Source organism: Lycium barbarum, chromosome 11, assembly GCF_019175385.1.
Source record: "Lycium barbarum isolate Lr01 chromosome 11, ASM1917538v2, whole genome shotgun sequence".
Lineage (NCBI taxonomy): Eukaryota > Viridiplantae > Streptophyta > Magnoliopsida > Solanales > Solanaceae > Lycium > Lycium barbarum.
In genome coordinates, this window is record NC_083347.1 from 112172191 (window position 1) to 112187014 (window position 14824).

General features: G+C 34.8%; 1 long non-coding RNA gene across 1 annotated transcript; it reads left to right on the forward strand.

Annotated features, from left to right (window-relative positions):
* The first annotated feature begins 6652 nt into the window (after positions 1-6652).
* Positions 6653-13190, forward strand: LOC132619315 (uncharacterized). Its single transcript, XR_009574674.1, has 4 exons — positions 6653-7530; positions 7933-7979; positions 9041-9112; positions 9999-13190. It is a non-coding gene; the product is annotated as an uncharacterized LOC132619315 (long non-coding RNA).
* Positions 13191-14824: the final 1634 nt, after the last annotated feature.

The window sequence follows — 14824 nt, forward strand, 5'->3', positions numbered from 1 at the left end:
ATTTCCAGAGAAGGTAGTAGTGGAGGTGGTATTATACGGACCGTATAATTTTATACAGCCAGGATGTTGGCCGTATAATGTTATACGACAACTATACTTATACGGCTAACTATACGGACCGTATAATTATATGATGTTACACCTTGCAAATTTTCGTGTTGGTTGTGTCAAAGGTAAACTAGCATAAGACATAGAGGCCATGGAACCCTTATAAGGTTAATGAAGACTTTTAACAAGTGTTAAGCAAGTATCTAAAGGTTTTGGGATTAAGCGAATCAAAGAAAATAAGTTCATCGAAACTTTGGGAAAACTTGGCAGAATTTTGGATAGAATTTTTGGTCCAACTTGAGGGAGGTATATCTCTTAGAATATGAGGAGTTACGGAATGCATAGCCTATGAAAATTCAAGTTCAGAGAGTCTTCTTTCCAATGCAACTGACAGATTGCAAATCTGAGATATACGGCCAAAGTTATGGCCCGTATAAAATTACACGACTGAAAATACGGACTGTATAATTTATACGACCAAGAAATACGGCCAGTATAATACAATGTCGGTGGAAATTTCCAAAATTTAAGTATGATGACCCCTCTTCATTTTAATCATTTTAGACATAACCCCAAGTCCTAGAAAGCTCTAGAGACCTCTCCAAACATATTCAAACACATTTCCAAGCCTAAATCAAAGATCAAGGTGAAGATTAAAGTGTTTAGGGTTTCCAAGTAAGGTTTACGCTTGTCTCTTCTTCTTGAAGATGCTTGGGTGAGTATTTTTAAGGTGGAGTAACCTTGGAATTGAAGTATTCTTGAATTTTGAAGTAAGATTTCATCTTAGTTCCATGCTTATGAGTTTATTTGGTAATTATGTTAAGATCATGAGGAGAAGTAATTGAAGGAAAAGTTCAAATATGAATTTGATGATATTTTGAGTTGTAAATTAACTTGAGCTATAATAATTAGCATGTTTTGAGCATAATCTTGTTATGAGGGATAATAATGATGTTAACGAAGTGACATATACAAGTGTATAAGGGGTTGTGTTGAAATTGTTGTTATGGATTGATTATGAAAAGAAGTTTCGGGATTGAATTGAGTATAATTTGAATGTAATTTTTGGATTGTATGTTGATGATTTATTGTGATTTTGGGAGTTGTTTTGGAGTTGACGGAAATAGAGGATATAAGGGAAATGCTGTCTCATTTTCATTAGCCTACCAATTATTTTAGTTTGACCTTATGAGAGTTTTAAGGACTTAACCTTGGTATGAATCATCTCGAATGTAGATTTATAAGCTTGGAAGGATAGGCGTTGAGTAGTTAAAGGAGACTCTCACGACCCAAATTACCGATCGTGCGGGCACCTACCTTATTATCACTAGTAGGCGAACCTTTACCTGTTAACCCATTAATCACTAGCCAATTTCAACTTATTTAATCATTTATACTCTAACAATCAATAAATAAGTGAATGAATAAATAGTCTTACCAAGTCATAAATAATAAATAATATAAGTGCGGAAATCTTAACAATTATTTTCTCAAAATCTGAAAGTCATCGTACAAGGACTCTAACCAACAATGTCTAAAGAATGAAGTATATCTCAAAAATAATAACAAATAATGTCTGGAATGAAAGTAGAAATCTGGAAAGAGCGATCTTCAGGTGGCATGACATGGGTAGAAGCCCACCCTCGGGTCTGATCGAGCAAACTAGCTTCAAGCTAGATATGTAGTGTTAGATCCCGTATTTTCATACGTTGGAAAGTGTGCGAGTTAAATGATATTAGTAACGGACACGAGGTTATCCCCCAAGCTTATAGGTGATTAAAGTGATGGTACGCATGTATCGTAAGGATTTGAAGTTAAACCAATTGAAGAAAATAAGTTTCGTCGAGGTTCAAAATTTATTTGAATGGAATACGGTCCAAGCTATAATATCCCGTATTTTTGGACTAGAAAATTTAATCGTCCGACATGAGCAAATCTACTCGAGCCCGGAGAATTCGATCATATCCAAGGATGAAAATCAAGAGCTCGGTGTATACAAGGAATGAAGTCCTAAAATTATTTAAGACAAAAAAATGTGACGACGATGATCGAAAATAATATTTTATGTGTGGCAAATGAGGTTATGAACTAGTGTTACATCACATGGTCGTGATAATGGGTATATATGTGTGCTAAAAGTGGTCCGTGTTTAAGTGAATTGAGATTAAAAAAAAATTAAATTAATTAATTATGGTATTAACTAAAGCTTAATAGATAAATATTACGTCCATAAAATCCACGCGTATCATTAATAATTGGGCAGCAAGTGGAAGCATGCGTGCATATTTTGTGGATATATGGCAGCATATCTATATATAATATAAAGCTAGGCATAGACAAGGTGATGTGGCACCTCTCTATGGCCTCCAATCATATTTATCTTTTTTCTCCTTTTTTTGACATTTTTTTACTTCATTTCTCTATATTATAACACAAAATATTTTACTAATTGAATTAACTAAAGCCTCAGCCCACGTAACACCCGTAATTAAGCCCAAGGAACCGTTTATTATTAAGGCTGAATTAACCTTTTGTCTACTCAACCCACGTAGCAGCAATTTAAGACCATATTTACTATAGAGAAAAGTAAATATGCTTTTTGAAATTGCAATTTAATGACCCACTTAAACATTGTAACCACTGAGCACACCTTCATGAGTTTGAATTGTTCACGTTCATTAAAGTATTTTACAAGAAAAATTATGGCAAATGAGAGAAAAGTCTAAAAAAAAGGAGAAAAAAGATAAATGACTTTCTTGATCATCTAGGAGTGCCACGTCAGCTCTCCCATGCCTAGCTTTATAATTTGCCCAATGAAGGTTGAAATGTGAGCATTGAAGGAGAACGTGCAAGTGATAAAATAGTTGAACGGAAAGGTATGTAAGGCTAACCCTTCTTTCATAACGCATGGTTCTTTGGCCAAATATCTATTCTTCTATGAGCCTATGATGTCCTCCAAATGATTCTATCTTCAAAAGCTTTCTCCTTTTTTTTGACATTTTTTTACTTCATTTCTCTATATTATAACACAAAATATTTTACTAACTGAATTAACTAAAGCCTCAGTCCACGTAAAACCTGTAATTAAGCCCAAGGAACCGTTTATTATTAAGGCCGAATTAACCTTTTGTCTACTCAACCCACGTAGCAGCAATTTAAGACCATATTTACTAATAAATTCTGTTTTCAAATAAAACCAAAAGTCGTTTTCCCCTTAAATGAGTACTTCTATAACGTTAAACAACAAGTAATGTTTTCCTCTTGGAAAGTCAGCCAACTAATTGCTATTAATTTCAGTGAGAATATGAGACGGTTCAATTCCGGTGGCTAAGCTAAAATGCCATAATAGCTCTTCCTTTTTTGTGTGTGTTTATTTTACTTTTCTTGCTTTCTATCAGTTGAGGCCAGAAGTTTCTAAAGTGATTGTCTAAGGTTCCTTTTCAGGCAAATCTCAATTCTCAAGCACAAGATCAACGAACTTTTATAGTACTATAGTACAAGTTGTTTAGGAAAGATACACTTGTATTTGTACGTCCAAGTGCACAGTTTTTCTGCCTTATTTATGTTCCTGAGACCTGAAGTATTATGCGTCTTGACACTTAAAAAGCGAATTAGAATGATCTATCTCCGATTTATTCTGGAAATGAACTGTATCATTATAATGACCCAAAGAACCCTCTTCTCTTTTCATTTCTATATTTAGGTACTTTACTACATTTTTAATCTTCCGAGTATAAAACTAACTAATATTGGTGAGTACTTTTTACTATTTTTACTTTGTTCATTTCCCTTTCATCCTCCTCTAACCAAGCATGAATGACAACTATGTCTATTGAATTGATTTTTGCAGAAAGACAATAGACAATAGTGTTATGGGATCATAGAAAATACAACTCAGCATTTTGATGAAAAGGTTAGCTATACTCTTTCTTACAACAATAATAACAACGATTATGTCTCACTTCTAAATAAGTTAAGTCCCATGTATGAATTCTTTGTGGCCATGTGATTCATCTAAAGAATTGTTTTAATGTTTTCACATAATACTTGGAGTTCCTTCTAGATTATTTAATTGCAAACTCATTTTATTATTGTGGTTTCTCCTATATCAATCAAGATCTAGCGATCTTAGATATAATGCAATCAAGAATTCTCCTCAAGTAGACTTAAGAGGTCAGATTTTAAGCTTGCCTCTCTCCTTTTCATCCTCTCTGACTATCGACATGATACATAATTGATTTTTTCTTCTTCTCTTTTCAGTTATTTTGTTTTACCATTTTTCCCGTGCTTCCTTTTCTTTTAGTAATTTTTTAATTGTTACATGTGAGAAATGAAATGATGTCAACGAGTTGGTTCATATTTAACTTTTAATGTTTCTTATGAATTCTTTGATAAAGTGTTGTACAACCTCATCATCACATCTCCTTTCTTTGATCGATTTGTCAATTCCACGGTCTGGATAAAAAAAAAATTATTGTAACCTCTAAAATATATGTATTTACACTTTTTAAGTTTTTCAGAGTAAATTTTTTAAATTCCCATGCATATAGTAAATATTTCAAATCTTAATATATGAATCAAATCTTGAGTGGTATAAACAATTATACATGCTGACATGACGTTCTCTATTAGAATTGTTAATCTGTGAAAAAAAAAACATTATTTCCTACGGATATCATACAATGTTTCTCATGTCACAAAAGTCATTGTTGACTTTCATATATTACATATCAAATTTCTCATACTGTTTACATCGAAGCATGCTTGATAGGAAAGAATTTCTAAATTAACGAAGAAAAACCTAGCTCTTTATTTTGACATTAACTTCACCAAATTGCGCATTTTTAGGTTTTAATTCTTTCTGATAAAGTTTTACGGTCTACCAACAATATTTACGTAGACCAAAGAAAAGTAAAAGTTCAATGCATATACTAATTAAGGACTCAATGTAGCCTGATGTTGTGAATTAGAAAAATAAATATGGAAGTACCATTTCATGCCCTCCCCGAAGATAAGGGAGATAACATAAAGCCAACTTCATTTTACAAACAAGATAGACACACGACTTTACTATGATTATATTTATAAGAATAAAATTAACATTTATTTTTTGGTTATTTAACTTTTGAAATTTAATCATATAAATCGTGATAATTAGTTTGTTAGTATAATGCCAAATATCGTCCAAGGTAAGTAAATGACAATGCGGAATTTTTCATAACTAATTACTTAACTTCAAATCCCTCGGTAAGGGTCTTGGCAACAACTATTAAGATCCAAGTATTGAAAAAGAGTTACATGCTATGAAAAACATTTCAAGATGAAGTTACATTTTATTGATATAAACAAATAAAACTGGCAAGAGCATGCCATGAAGTTGAAGATTTTATATCTGTCATGTAACATGAAAAACAAGCGAAAATGTGCAAATATACCCCTCAACTTTACAATTAGGAGCAGATATGCCTTCCGTTATAAAAGTGGTGTAAATATACTCTTATCGTTACAAAATGGTGCAAATATACCCCTGCCGTTACAAAATGGTGCAAATATATCCTTTTTGTTGACCCTTTTTTTTTAAATCATTTAGTTAATTTTTTATTTAAAAAAATACCACGTGGCTTTAAAAAAAAGTCTACCCATTTTTTTTGTAGACATATTTTTCTAAAGCCACATGATAGTTTTTTTTCTGGTGGGTCAGGTCTGGTTTGTTTAAAAAAATGGGCAGACTTATTTTTTTTTAAAGCCACGAAAATATTTTTTTAAACGAGCATACCTGACCCCCCAAAAAAACATTTACCATGTGGCGTTAGAAAAATACGTCTACTCAAAAAAAAAAAGGGAAGATTTTTTTTTTTAAAGCCACATGACGTTTTTTTAATTAAAAATTAAGCTAAATGTTTTTTTTTTAAAAAAAAAAAAACTCGATAGCGAAAAGTGTATATTTGCACTATTTGTGTAAGGGCGGGGGTATATTTGCACCATTTGTAACGGCGAGGGTATATATATACCACATTTTAATGGGGGTATATCTGCTCTAAATCACAAAGTTGAGGTATATATTTGCACCTTTACCCTAAAAGGAAAATTGACACTTGGATGTTTTAGAAAGAGCAACCAACCAAGGAAATTCCAATGAAAAGGTTATAATTTGTAATTTATTAAATCGATAGATACAAAAAAAAAAAAATCATGTATTCGCTAATATTTTTATGACCGCGCGAAGCGCGGATATATTCACTAGTTAATCAATATAGGTGATGAGTCAAATACATGTACATTGCATATTGACACGTGGGAAAAAGAGAAGGAATTGTCATCATTAAGTGTGCTAGCACTTTCCACTACAATTTACATTTGGAAAGAGAACATAAATAAATAGTATGAAACCATTTGATACAACACACTAACGTATTCAATGAGAAAAATCACGTGGCAATGTTATTCCATGAATAGATACACACAACATCGTTATTAAAATTTACAGGTTTCGTTCACCGCTTCAATTTCATTGTCCTGTTTTATCGTGTTGTTGAATTTAGAATTTCTTCAAGGTGAAGTAATGTGGAAGAAGAGTATTTCTTGGCATATAAGGTAAGAATTCTCCTATTCTTGATATATTTAAATTTGTGCGGGTTGTAGCTAAATTATGGGATGAGCACTACGAAATTAATTGCGGAAATATCGAATCAAGTTAAAGGCGGAATTATTTTCGGACACGAAGTAGAAACCTTTAATTTTCAATTTTAATTAGAACATGAATTATTTATAAATTTTATTTATTGTAAAGATATTATTGGGAAATGAGGGACTAATTAATTATGATTAAATTGTTAAGTAGGGATTAGTGGTAAAATAATTTAATTAAGGCACAAGTGGGCCCCACCAATAATTTTTTTATGTGTGAAAAATAAGGTTATGTATTAGTGTTATGTCACACGATCATGACAATGAGTATATGAAGTGTATTAAAAAAAATATTTGGATTAAAGTGAATTGAGATCAAAGGAGTTAATTATGTGTAAAGTTTAGGGTGTTGGAAAGAATTTCCAAAAAAAAAAAAAAAAAAGACAAGAAAGGAAACGTACCTTGATTAGATGTTCAACCTTTCCACGTGTAGGATTGATGCAAAATGTTAAAAGTAACTCATATCATATAAGTTGATCTGTTGCTATTGTAAGATGTGTACAATTCAATTCATTTATATTACTTAAGGAAAGTGGATCCCACAATTCAAAGGCTTTGGAATTAATTTGGCATAGTACTTGAATCAAAGTCATTTTTTTTTGACAAGTGAACCGAACTAAACAGCAGCAACTGAAGCAATGTTTTACTCTTTATTTCATGGCATACACAGTTTACTTTATTTCAATTTTTCTTCGTAAATCTCGAGCTCTCGTCGTCCTCCCTCTCTCGTGGTTGTAGGAGTAGCGTGTTTCTTGAAAGTTCAGGGTAGACTACGCGGTTGTTTGCTTGTATAAGGTATGTGTTCCTTATCCTAAGGTGTGATTCTACACTTAAGTTATTGTTTTGGAAGATTATAGTGTAGAATAATGAAGGAGATTATGGTATAGTGTCGGAATGGAATTGTGTATATAGAATGTATATTATGGATTATGAGAAGATGTATGGTACCGTTTCCTTATAGATTGGATATTGATAGCATTGTTGGTATTGTTATGGTAATCGGAAATTAATTGGAAATTCGGATTAGGCGAGTTATATAGAGGAAATGCTGCCCGATTTTCGTTAAGTTCTTAATTAATTAAAATACTACTCAAGAAGTATAAACTAAGAAGTGATTCCCATAAGTGATTGGTTGTAGATTTATAAGTTTGGGAAATCGTAGTTTATTAACAATAGTGTTACTCTCATATTAAATAGGCTAAAGGAGCGACGAAGTAAGTTTGGTTATGGTTGATCTACGACAGGTATGTAGAGCTTACCTTCCCTTCTTTTGGCATGACCTTTATGGAATGAACAAATAATGTATACGTATGCTTCTAAAGAAAATTCTATTCTTAGCGCCACTAGGATGGCCGATGTCTTTGATTTCCGTAAGTATTCCATGCGGTTTGATATGTATATATGATGTTCGAAAGTCCTCGTTGGTATATTTCCGAATGCGTTCGAAAGAAAATTGATATGACGTAAGTCTTGATAAATATTTTGGTACGTATATATGGTTCCAAAGTCTCCATTTGGTTTGATCCATAATGATATTTGAAAGTTACCTAATAAGTTTGTTACTTGAATTTCTAAATATGGCTTGTGGAATATTTTTAGAAGGTTCCGAACTTCAAAAGCTTGTAATTTTTGTATACTAATTCCGATTGACCCGATACCTGTTTCTGAGCTTCCTGATATCGGTATATACATATTTATTTATCGAGTCTCGGAATTTATTTACTTATATGCATATGATTTCCGCACTACTCCGCTCGTGCATATTACTATTACATCGTTCGCCGGATCCCGGGCCGGTTTTGTGATCGTGCGCACTATGTTATTGTTATATCCCGTGTTTTGCACAATCGGAAAATTTGAAATAATTGTGACTAGCAAGAGATGGGGAAATATTTTGATGTCATTCAATATGTATGTTGTTTATGAAAAAAATATTGACGCGAAAATATCGAGGAAGGCTAAGGGCAAAATTGGAATTCTGGAAATTAGTTTTGGGAATTACAAAATATGATCCGTAACTAATTGGGCTCAAAAAAAAAAATGAGGCCCAAAATATAGGGGTGGCCGGCCATGACCAACAAATGGCCCAAGCCCATGATTAATTAACTCATGTGATAAATAATAAAAAGGGGCCATCACTTAGTCATTATCCTTAGAAGTTTCAAGACAAAAAAAAAATGGAGAGCAAGACTTAAGGGCCTATTCGGCCATGACCTTGGAAGTTTGAGGTCTCCAAATTTTGTTCCAAAAATTATTTTCTTCATGTATTCCTACTAATTCAATGGTCCTCTTCAACGTGGTATAGTTGTTTCGGAAGATAGGTCATTCGTCTCATCGTTTCCGCACCTTGGTCAAGTGAAGAAGTTGAAGAAGAGAGGTAAGATTTAATCCCTTTTTATATGTTATGAAGGGTTCATATATGTTGTAGTGTGTAGAAAAGGATAAAACTCATGAGAATATGGAAGTTTGCATGGTGGTCGTATGAATATGCATGTGGCCGAATGGGGTATGAGTGTGGAACAATTGGATTGAATTCATGTAGTAGTTTGATTGTTGTTGTGTTGTGAACTCCAAGATGAAAAATGCATGGAAGCCATAAATTTAGTGTGTTGGTGTTGGCCGTGTATATGGCATGCTTGGCCGTGTGTGTGTGTTGTGTTGTATGGAGATGATGGATTAATGTTATGAGTATTTTGGTTGTCGTAATGTATAGAAATAGATGAAAATCCATGGAAATATGCATGATGTGGTTGTGGCCGAATATGGGGCTGTTTTTGGTAGCTATGGTAAATTGATTTTATTTGATATTCTAGTTGTTGTTAATGTGGATTCTATGATGAAAATGATGGTTTGGTAGTTTGAAATGAAGTTGTCGACGTGTAGATTGTTGACGTAGTTCATGAAGTTAAAGGTAAGGAATGTGTTATTGATATTTATTTAATTTGGAAGGTTGTGAATCGTGTTGTGATAGTTGATTGGAATCTAAACAAATGTCGTTGAATTATGTAAAACGAGTTATTAATGTTAGAATGTATTTTGAGTAAAAATTATTGAAGATGGGAGATATGATTGTTGGTATTGTTATTGATAATGTGGCCGAGTTCCATTCTCGGGTTTGTTGTTGTTGAATTGGCCGAGTTAGATTCTCGGGGATGGCGCATTTACAGGGGAAATGCTGCCGAAATTTCTGTAGACAAATGTTAATTCAAGATTGAATTCCTAAGAGCTTCTAATTAATGTTTGGTAAATGTGACCATTTGTAGATTTTGGAGAGTTTGGGACTTGAATTTGGAGTAGCGTAAGAAGCGGAAAAGGTATGTAAAGCTTTACCATTATTTCTTTGGCATGTCCTAGACATAATAGGATATGACATGAGCCTCGGGGACGATTCTACTCCTAGAAATCCGAGCTTAGATTTGGCCCTTTTTTTTTATTCAATGGAATTGAATTAGAAACTCTATGTTTTGTTGGAAAATAACATAACCATCTATAACTTCCACAAATGGGACCGAATTACCCTAAGATTTTCATAAGTGACTCCATAAAGCTTAATGTACGTAATTTGTGTCCGCCACCTCGGTTGACCCGAGGTGGGCCCACTATTTTCGAATCACTCCTATTGTATTATTGACTTGTTTTCGAGCAACAATTAAAGGAAACTTTTAGTTACTCCCTCAACTACTAAACGATAAATGTTTTGATTATTCCTTGAGTCTTATGACATATTTTGAAGCGTAAAACGATCCCGGAAAGATTATTTTGACATAACCCATCGTGACATCCGCAAGACATACACTATGATTATCGTTCGATTTCTTTTATATGATTTATCATTTGAGTTGTTCTATCGGGTCCTTGTAAATGTTTTATATGATATCTTCCGCACGGTATTCAAAGGAAACTTTTGATCATTGTTCTGTTATAAAACAAAAAGGGTTGTAACTATTCCAATGAGTGTTATAATGTAATTGGGTATGTAAAACGATTCTAAAGGCTTTATTTTGATACCATCCATCGTGCCATCCAAAAGGTATATATATATGTACATTATGACTATCGTCCGATTCCTTCGAACTGATCTGTCGTTTGGAATTGCTTTGGAATGTTCGTAAAAGCTCTGTGGTAAGAATGCCCGTAACTTTCACATACTAATTTCGATTGACTCAGAACGTGTTTGTGATCTTCGGTATTGGCAAGTGTTCGTATCTATCGAGTCTGGATATGTAGCATTTAGTTTCTCACTACTCTGCTCGTGCATGTGCTATGACCTCTTTCACCGGGTCCCGGGCCGGTATGTATCGTGCGGATGGTTCGCCGAGTCCCTTGTTGAGGGCCGGGTTCCATATATGAATTTCGAAGTATGATGTGTCCGGTCCCGGGGTACTGTGTATATGTGTCCGGTCCCCGGGTACCGTGTATATGTTACGAAGTATGATGTGTCCGGTTCCTCGGCGTGTGATATGTCCCCGGGGTTACCGTGGTTATGATTTGATGTGTTATGTGACGGAGATGTTCGGAGATATGAAACTTTCTGGAGTATGATGTGTTGTGGCGACCACGTTCCTGTGCCCTGTGCATGATTCTGATATGCATCATTTGTGATTTAAAAGTAAGTATTCTGATATTTTGGTAAGTTATTCACTTTCTGTATTTCTTCTGAAATATGGTGTCAGCATTATACTATATGTATGGATCGGGCTGCACGTTCCGCAGCAATATTGTATATTTATGGATCGGGCCGTACGTTCCTCGGCACTATCACGTTACAAATAAATCTGTTATATGATTCTGCTCACCGCGTCCCTCACGGAAGGGCCGGGATCTGTTATATGCATACGTACGATACACGATTCTGATATGTTTGTTTGTGTTTGAAAAGTAAACATTTTGGCATTGTACCTTCTGCATTTCTTTTGACATATGATATCGGCATAGATGATCTGTGTTTGGAAAATAACCGGTCTGACATTCTGGACCCGTACTTCTCCTGATATATGGCTTCGGCATATATGCTCCACGATTGGAAAACAAACCTTTTGGTACTCTCGATCTATACCCTTTTCTCTGACATATGATCTGCGTTTGGAAAATAAGTATTTTGTTATTCTGGATGATTTGTTTACTTTCTGTACTCCTTCTGACATGTGACTTAGGTATGTATGATCTGCGTCCGGAAAATAAGCGTTGGTACTCTGGATAGTGTACTTACTGTTTGTACTGTCTGTTTCGATTATAGTTCAGTTTTCTGTATTCCATGCTTTACATACTCAGTACATATTCCGTACTGAACCCTCTTCTTCGGGGGCTGCGTTTCATGCCGCGCAGGTACACCCAGACTATGTGCAGTTTTATAGAAGATGTTCCAGCGGAGGTGGCAAGCTCCATTTGCTCCCGGAGTGTTGCCGAGTCAGAGTTTGTATGTTATGATTCTTGGATTTATGTTAGAGACTTTGTAGACAGAGTCGTGGGTATTGGTTGTTAGACTGTATGCGGCTTCATCAGCCGATATGTCATTCTGTATTATGTAATAAATTTTATATAATTACAGATTTTGTTTAATTTGAGAGCGATAAAAGAATGATTTCGAAAGCTTAATATGCATTTTACTTTTATCTGATTTTCAGAGTCTGAAGAAACTATGTGTGTAATAAGAATCTGTGGGTTCGCTCGGCTCCGGATGTGGGGTCGGGTGCCCATCATACCCTAGGAATATTAGGGTGTGACAGTTATATTCGACAGTATGATGTGTTACGGTTCCCGAGACCTCGCCATAGGGCCGGGTACCGCTTATATACGGCGTTATGATGTGATATGGCATATGATGTGTTCGAATGTTGTGATATGTTATGATGATACGATATGTTCGGAGACTGTACGGAGATTTGAAACCTTCTGGAGTATGATGTGTTGTGGCGCCAGTGTCGGAGTGTCGACCACGTTCCTGAGCCCGATGCATGATTTGATTTGCATTATTTATATTTTCAGCACATGTTTTGATATACTAGTTCTGTATCCATTTTATGTACCTCTCACTTCAGTTATGATTCGGATTACTGTACTTAATGCTTTACATACTCAGTACATATTTCGTACTGACCCCCTTTCTTCGGGGGCTGCGTTTCATGCCCGCAGGTACAGACGTTCGTTCAGGTAACCCGCCAGTGTAGGGTACTTATTCTGCTATTTGGAGTACTCCTTTTGATCCGGAGCTCATATTTTTGGTGCATATCTTTTGTGATACATGTTTCTGTATATTTGATTATTTGGGGTACGGCGGGGCCCTGTCCCGCCATATGATTATGTCATGGTTTGTAGAGGCCTGTAGACATATATGTGGGTCATGGGTCATGTTTGGTCGAATATGTTTGTGATTTGTGCCTTGAGCGGTCCCGTTTGCTATTATGGCCAAGATAGCCCATATGTCTGTATATATATGTATATCTGGGCGATGTGTATTCCGCCAGCCTACCGGATTTGATATGATGTTTCTGTACGGGCAACCGCTTAGGATGACATCTGTTCTCAGTATCTGTTTAAATTAACGTATGTTAAGTTTGAATAAATCTTTGGTATGTCGATCTGGTACGAGATTCTGTTAGGGTGTCCAAATAGGGCACCAGTCGCGGCCCACGGGGCTGGGTCGTGACATGTAGTCTGGATGAAATCTCTGAAACACAATCTGCACTCAAAAAGAGTGCAACAAGGTAGTAACAGTATAAATACTATGTACCGGTAAGCATCATAGGCCGACTAAGATTATTTCACGTATATAAGCATAAAATCAACAAGATAGACAGATAGACACTAAATACTCAAATCCAAGTCACAAAATATCCCATCAACAGAGTTATAGCCTAAGATGAAGCTTCTAAATCACAAGTCTGTCAACTCTCAATAATCTCACCTGATAATCAAAAGTCCAAGTTTCGTCCCTAGGTGGAGTCATTAATCCACAATTTAACTCAGCCGATGGTCATATTTATATCACAATAGGCATTCAACATCTATGTTAATGGTCATATTTATATCACAATAAGCATTCAACATCCATGTCAATGGTCATATTTATATCACAATAGAAATTCAACATCCATACCAAAATCAGAAGCAAACGAGCATATAATAATGCAGAATAAAATGTAATGATGTGCAATGCAAAATATGATGATGTGCAATGCAATATAATGCACTGGCCAATCACTCGAACTGTACATACATGCTAATTGGTGTCTTTTCCCAATAACTATGTCCTGCAGGGGACCCATGGTGTCCATGTACCTCTCGCTCTGGAATGAACCTCGGACCACGAGCTCACAACTAGGCCACATCATCACCCCCTGTCAAACGTGCCTAACTAATCTAGGTCACATCCTCACCCTCTATCAAATATGTCTTTTCATATATATATATATCACATCACTTTTAATGAGTGATTATCAAGTAGTATATCATTTTCATCAAGATCATATTAACTTCTCACCACAATTGTCATCAAATAGTATTATGAGTTCAATAAGAAGATTATATTAACTTTTTCACTAATTTCACATCATAATGTATCTCTTAATGTATTCCAGTTCATTAGTATGTATGGACTATGAACAATCAGCAATATCAATGTCAAACCATGCCCCAAGTCTTTCATGAAACATTTCCAAACCATTTCCATCATGTATGAGTTTATGAATGCATAAATGAGTGTAAACATGGTAAATCAATGCAAACCAATAAAGCAAAAGTGAAGGTACAAGTCACAAAGCCACAAGCATATCAAGACTTAGATCAACTCAACCATGAAATGAATCATACAAACCGTCTCAACCAACATAAGAGTCTATGTCCCTCTTTACTTCCCAACATAACAACAAGTACACCTCACAACTAAGTCTTGTATCACCAAGTTGCTCCATTTTATTATATATCATCATCAACAACAAAATCATACATCAAGTTTTCATCTACGTACTATCATAAGTTTATATTACAATTCAAGTCTAAACTTATTATCCTTCCTTTCTCTGATGATATGTGTCACAATAAGAGAGAATTGGGTACAACAAGTATTACAACACAACAATTTAGGTAACAA